This window comes from Oncorhynchus kisutch, linkage group LG16 (assembly GCF_002021735.2).
Source record: "Oncorhynchus kisutch isolate 150728-3 linkage group LG16, Okis_V2, whole genome shotgun sequence".
Taxonomy (NCBI): Eukaryota; Metazoa; Chordata; class Actinopteri; order Salmoniformes; family Salmonidae; genus Oncorhynchus; species Oncorhynchus kisutch.
In genome coordinates this window covers 15,334,542-15,342,346 of record NC_034189.2, presented here as the reverse complement: position 1 = coordinate 15,342,346, position 7,805 = coordinate 15,334,542, and positions in this window count along the sequence as shown.

The following is a 7,805-nucleotide window of genomic DNA, read 5'->3' as shown; positions in this document are numbered from 1 at the left end:
CAAGTTAATTTTTAGCTTTGGTAACCCCTATGCTAATTCCTCGTGACCCCTCCACCCTTTTGTCCGTTCTAGGAATCTATTTCAGAATAAGACATAACATGTAAATATTTTTCAGAATAAAATGACAAAATGTCTCATGATATTAAATCCCCCAAGGTTTTCTGAGTTGCCAGGAGTGTTTGTGTCACGCCCTTACCTTAGAGATCTTTTTTATGTCTCTATTTTGGTTTGGTCAGGGCGTAAGTTGGGGTGGGCATTCTATGTTTTGTGTTCTATGTTTTCTATTTCTGTGTGTTTGGGCAGGTGTGGTTCACAATCAGAGGCAGCTGTCTATCGTTGTCTCTGATTGAGAACCGTACTTAGTTAGCCTTTTCCCACCTGTGTTTTGTGGGTAGTTATTTTCTGTTTTTGTGTGTCTGCACCAGATAGAACTGTTTTGTTTTTCCACTTTGTTATTTTTTGTTCTAGTGTTCAGTTTGATTAAAAATCATGAAAACGTACCACGCTGCACCTTGGTCCTCTTCTGCAAACAGCTGTGACAGTTTGGCCAGAATTTAAATTTGTTACCTCTTTAGAATCCATCCCCCTGGCATTTCACCTAGATTCTTGAACCCAAAATACTTTTTCCTGTGGCAAATTTAGCCAATTTCTTATAAGGAATTTGTGACATTTGATCCCTGGCATCTATTAAAAAGTTATGTAAAACGTGGTTTCCTACGTCTTCATTCACATAGAAACTGTCATCTATATGAACCATTATCGATCAAACCAAAGCCATACACCGCTGTGTGTAAGTTTCTTGTCCCACTACTTTCAGAAGGATTTGTTGCTGCTCTTTTGAAAAAGATGCAAACACTTTACATGGCAACATTTCCTCCGAATGCAGCAGGCTCCATTCCCACTCTACACTCAAACTTCCAATGCCCAACGGCCCCACATCTAAAACAGGGATCTCACCCCATATGCTTTGATGTTTTTCTCTACGTTTCTTTGTCTTACCTTGGCCATTGAAACTGTAGTTAGTGACTTCCCCTGTGGCCGTATTAACCTCTCCGTATTAACCTCGCACATCTGCGAAGTGAGTGTAGTAGTGAGTGTAGTTATTTTAGACAATCAAAGCATCCTGCTCTATTTCATCCACTACCCCCGCAATTGTCATTTTGATCACAGGTTTCAAACCTGCCTTCAAAGCTAAAGTATAAATGCTATCAATGTACTCCTGCAAAGGAGTACATCTACTAATTTAGTTATCGGTTATACTCTTGTTGATAAAACACCGACATCAAAACACTTGTATATTGAGCTTGCTTGATGTCATTGTGCCATACCACAACAGAATCTCAGTATTTGAACAATATTTTTCCCATATTTGAGCCGAATTGGTAGAATGCTTGTGCGCTTCTTTCAGCACCTCCATGTCTTTAACTTCTTAAGTCTTCTAGCTCTGCTTTACAGGGAGAATCAGGACCGCCTGTCACCATATCAATAGTTATTATTCCCGAACCTCTCCAATCGGTGTCTACTGTGTTTAGATTTCTTCACTCCCGTCTCTAATACACACCTTCTATTAACTGTTGTCCAAGGTAGAGCTACCCACTTTCCCAGAGAATAGTTATGGTATTTGTGCCTATTAATTGGTCACAGCACTTAATACATTGTATTAGACCCAATACTATAGTGTCTGCAAATGTATTACTGGAGAATACGGATGACCTAATGTCTTATTCCAGTGTTGCGCCTCAATTATCACTGTTGTTGATTAAACACATTCCCAATGTTATTCACACCTATCTTCCCATTTCCACATAATCTGTCATGGTTCCCCACCCCAAAAGGGCATAAACAAACCTCTCTCCTTATTACTATTGCTCATACACGTAACTCAAAGTGTTCAAATATCTTATTGCTTTTCATTTTACCATGCATGTGGCATTCCTTCAGAATTTATAGGTAACTGTCTTATCATTATCCACATACACTCTACTGCCTCACAGTAGCTGGGACTTTCGTCCCTCACACAGATCTCGCAGGGAAATACCCCGACTAGGGACCTATCCTACACGGATCCTAAACCATATATTTATGACCGGTCTGTCGTGTCTTTACTATCATTAAATTGAAGACTTCGTTTTTATCAAAGATTCTTTGTAATTAGTATTACGCAATCAAACTGATTAACTAGCTGCAGGGGCAGTATTGAGTAGCTTGGATGAAAAGGTGCCCATATCAAACAGCCTGCTCCTCAGTCATAGTTGCTAATATTTGCATATTATTAGTATTGGATAGAAAACACTCTGAAGTTTCTAAAACTGTTTGAATGATGTCTGTGAGTATAACAGAACTCATATTGGCAGGCAAATCCTGAGTTCAAATCAAAACAGGAAGTCAGAAATCTGAGCTTGTATGTATTCACCAGAGTCCCCAATGAAGTCCCCTTGAGATATGAATGATGTTGCACTGCCTAGGGGTTCCACTAGATGTCAACCATCAATAGAAATTATAATGAGGCTTCTATGTTGTTGTGGGAGTGAATGAGAGCAGAATATATCAGCTGTCCATGAAGAAAAAAAAACATTTTTGGCCCTCTATTTTCACTGGTAGTTGTCATTGATCCTGGTATCGGGATTGCAGCCATAACAGGTTAATCATGTAACTGTAATTAACTAGGAAGTCGGGGCACCAAGGAAAATATTCAGATTACAAAGTTATAATTTCCCAATATACCCTTTCAGATATTTTCATATCTGATCAATAGTCTTCTGATTAATGAATTATTTACTTTACCTCACGTTAGTCTCATTCCAAACGTCGTAAATGGTTGGTTATCTGCACGAACCCAGTCTTCACTATGAGTCATCCATACATCAATTGTCTTAAATAATTTATATTTACTAAGTAATTCACAGAAATGCATAAACAAACAAAGTAAATATGATTACAAGAAATGATAGGAGAATGTGCCCTAGTGGGCGAAACCGGCATGGTGGCTTGTTAGACAAAAGGGAAGTGGGGTTCGACTAAGAAGTCACTAAAGAGTTAATAATTATAACAGTTGAAATGCTAATCCTTTACACATGAACGCTCACTCATTTGGAAACAATTGCAATCAATATATATATTTACGCTCAGTGTGTCATCTTGATTGCTGTTGAAAAGTTTGTTTCTTTTGTAGAATTGTCTGTCTCTCTCTCTCTCTGTCGTGGTTATAGTGGATAGTTCAGAGCGATATTCATTCATGTTGTTGTAGAATGGATGTTTTCAGCAGTTGTCGTTCTTCGCGTTCAATGATACCGAATTCCTAGCTGCAGACTAGTAATTAATATTAAAGACTTCTTCTTATTCTGTCAGTATCGATAGTCTAAGAGTTTAACCACGTAGTATGGTTTAAAAATTCAGTAATGGTCTGCAACCTTTGTCCTCCCATGATTGAGAGAAACATGGTCTACTGAGAATTTCGCAAAGTTGGGTTTTATTCGGGATTTCAGAAAAGGGGCTGTCTCAGGATGCCTGACCCTAACTGGGCTCATGGGTGTTCCTCTGATTTAGTTCAACTCAAAGGGAATTGGATTTTCCTTCATTAAACAGTCCAAAAATCACATTACACAATTTTACAAACAGTATCATCCTCACTCATTCATCTTATACAACAATTAGATATAAACCTCATATGAGGCTATTATGTAAACAACGCTAAGGTAATGTGGCCGCACCATCTCCCATGAGCGGACCAGTTCGTAGCTGGATTCTTCACCGATCTTTTATACCTTCTCCGGAACATAAATGTTGTTCGGACCTCAAGTTCTGTGAGCTGGAAGAAATTCCTTTGTTCTCTATGAAACTTCACTCTATCTCTATACTGTGTGGCCATGAGGCAGGGTCTTCCCTAGGAATTTACGACCTCACTCTGACCACAGCAGTCTGGTTGTAGAAGCAGAGAGCGGGGGATGGTGTTCGCTGTACTCAAAGAGGGCAACGTCATGACATACACCCCCCCCCCCCCTGGTGGTTTGGATCTTGTTTGTCCTGCAAGTTACAAATCAACATAAAATCATGAACACGTGATGTCATGTTTGTAGATCATCTTTGCAGTCCCCTCTGGTGGTTGAACTTGGTAGGCTTCTCTGAAAGCGGAGCAGTCCACCACAAGGATGGCAGTTGATGTCCGGTTGGTGATCGCCGTTGCGGTCCCCTCTAGAGATGTCCCTTGGTAGGTTCCCTGGAATCTGCAAAGTACCCCAGGGAGGGCCAGGGGATGTCCTGGTTGGTGATCGCTGTTGCGGTCCCCCCCCCCCCCCCATCTGGTGGTTTACCTTGGTAAGCTCTCTGACAGCGGAGCATGCCGCCACAAGGATGGGCCGTGGGTGTCCGGATTTGGGGTCGCTGTTCCGGATCCGTCGTCTGGTCGTTGTCCAGACTGGAAGATCTGGGCAGTAACTTAGGCAGATGTTAACAACGCACACACACTCAAGAAATATATATAATTACATTCATTACCCAATGAGCGGCGTTGTGGCACTAAGTGATGGTTGTACTGGGACTTTGTTTATGGCTCTATCACTTCCTAAGTGTCAAAGGAACTGAACCAAAAAGGAATGAAAGCATAAACAAAAGATATACAAAATATAGTTCTCACACAAATCTAATTGGACTGTATTCTATATACGTCCAATGTTCTGGCAAAATGACTATCATGGCATTGTCTCTAATGCCATATCTAGGGTTTTCCTACTTGGTGTGTTGCTTAGGCACTCTCCTAAGTTGATAACTATATGATAGGTTTACAGCTGTAAGGCACTAGTTTTGGGCAGTCTACAGGGATGACCTATGGACTTCTGGGAAGAAAACTGGTGAGTGCTGTAGAGTCAAAGGCCTAGAAGTAAATGTTCAACTTTACTATGGCTGGTATTTTGCTTGGACCCTTAAGTGATCCTAGCATAAATCCTAGTTGGATGTTCCGTTGTGCATGTGAGTTTATGCTTCCACAAGCGTGCATGTCAAGGGAAGAAAACAGATTACAACTTGTTCAGAATGAGTCTGACATACATGTCTGACACATCTCATTGCTTGGTGTTGCCTATTTTACATTGGCAGCATTTTTGGGGCGTCCTGTACTTTTATATTCTTTAACCGGTTTGTGTAAAATGCCAGACAGGGTTAGACACAACAGTTTACTTTTTGTTGTTCAAACAGAAGAGTTGTACCTCCAATTTGCATTGTTTAAGTACTTCAGTCTTCAAAATGCCACCTGAAACCAATCAGAGAAATATCCACCCGCACAGTAGGTGGCAAAATGCACATTAATTTGTTGTTTGGCTTGTGCCTGCTGTAGCTAATGTAAGCTAACTAGCAAGCTGCGGTAATGTTGTTGCAAAGAGAGCTAGAATTGGTTTGTAAGCCCCTTGTTGATACTAACCAGATGGCCACAACTAGATAACTAGCAATATTATAATTAAATCACAATGTATTAACTCAAATGAAGTAGCCACCTGTTAGCAGTCAAGAGAAAGAGTAGTAATGTAAACTCACCCCATTCCGTACAAATGTGCGCAACCACAACATTCAAACGAGCATACAAAGAAAGCTAATGGGACTGTAGCGACTGTGTTGACTTCAAAATCGGGGGTGTGAGCTAGGTTTCTATTCAAGCGTTGATCGACATGCTAATGGCTCTATAGTATTGGAGAAAAGTTGAAAAAAAAAAAACTCTGTTACATCGTGACGTGTCATGTCGTAACGTACAGCACATATAAAGCAACTATTTCTGTCTTACAATCTCTCTCCACCAGGTGTAGCACTTCTCTCATCGTTTAAAAACAAGAAAGGGACAGTGACAGGGGTAAGGGGGGATACCTAGTCATTTTTTGCGTCATCATTGCATGCGATCATCATTATCAATGCTACTGTTTACTTCTAATATCACTTTAGCACCGCCCTAAACTTGATTCAAATTCGACACAAACCTTCAAATAAGTACACTGCTCAAAAAATAAAGGGAACACTAAAATAACACATCCTAGATCTGAATGAATGAAATCCGGCTGATGTCTAGTGTAACACCAATGTTAAAAACTGATGTCAAAGCTAACGCACATACCTATGTAACATAGGTACATAACATAATAAGATTGGAGTCTGTTCGAGTGTGTGGACAGGTGTCTTTTATACAGGTAACGAATTCAAACAGGTGCAGTTAATACAGGTAATGAGTGGATAACAGGAGGACTTCTTAAAGAAAAACTAACAGGTCTGTGAGAGCCGGAATTCTTACTGGTTGGTAGGTGATCAAATACTTATGTCATGCAATAAAATGCTAATTAATTACTTAAATCATACAATGTGATTTTCTGGATTTTTGTTTTAGATTCCGTCTCTCACAGTTGAAGTGTACCTATGATAAAAAATTACAGACCTCTACATGCTTTCTAATTAGGAAAACCTGCAAAATCAGTGTATCAAATCAGCAGTGTATCAAATACTTGTTCTCCCCACTGTATATATTTACCAAAACAATATGGGGGATTGGAAATGATGCAGACAATTACATTGATGGAAGAAACATTCTTTCCGCAATATTAAGCTGATCCACTCCTTAAAATTTTTTAATAATAATATATTTTTTTAAATAGTGGGATTTGCGGTTTGCCTTCAAAATAAAAGTATGTAATTGACAGTGATGCCAGTGAATTCAAAGTAGAATTATGCCATACTTTTATTTTGAAGGCTAACCGCAAAGTCCACTATTGTGGCTAACCCTTCACATAGATGGGTCCAACCACCGTTAATCAAATAAGAACGGTCTAATAAATGAGGGTTATTCTAGATGACACCTAGCTATAGAGTTAGAACCAGATTATGTTGTGTTATTTGACATGTATCTTTTTTGACACGCAAAGTCCCAAACGGCATTCCATAGAAATACTGGTTGAGAATGAAACGACTGAACAACAAAACAGCACAGAAAATAAGTGAAATAAATAGGTTTTGATTATGTTTTACTGGTATTGGGGACATACGTAAATGCCAACAAAATAACTTTTTGGTCAGTGTGGTGTGTGTGTGTGTGTGTGTGTGTAACCTTTATTTAATTAGGCAAGTCAGTTAAGAACAAATTCTTATTTACAATGACGGCCCAGAACGCGCTGGGCCAATTGTGCGCCACCATATGGGACTCCCAATCACAGCCGGATGTGATAGACTGGATTCGAACCAGGGACTGTAGTGACGCCTCTTGCACTGAGACACAGTACCTTAGAACGCTGTGTCCGTGTTTGTGTGTGTGTGTGTGTGTGTGTGTAACTGTGCTAGAATGCTTAAAATACCTCTACAATTCTAAATATCAGTTATCGGAATCGGTGTCGTTTTTTTTGGGGCAAGGGAAATATCGGGTATCGGGCAAAATTGTCATATCGGTTCATCACTAGTAATATCCTAAATTACATTTGAATTCTGTCAAAAAAATACATGTTTTTCCTTTTACCAAAAGCTATCGAAGGATCGTTCCATAAGGTTGTGTTTTAGAGAGTGATATTGGTTCTTTTAGAATATAATTCATTTTCTTCCATATTGTTATGGTGTTCTTAAAACCTCTTTGGGATGATGCGAATTGTCGCAGCTTTTTGTTAAAAATCGCGCAACATTTCAGCGTCCTGCTACTCATGCCAGGAATATAGTATATGCATATGATAAGTGTGTGTGTATAGAAAACACTCTGGAGTCTCTAAAACTGGTTAAATCGTGTCTGTGGCTATAACATAGCGTGTTTAAGGAGTCAAAATGCATCAAAACTGTTCCCCGAAACACAAAAA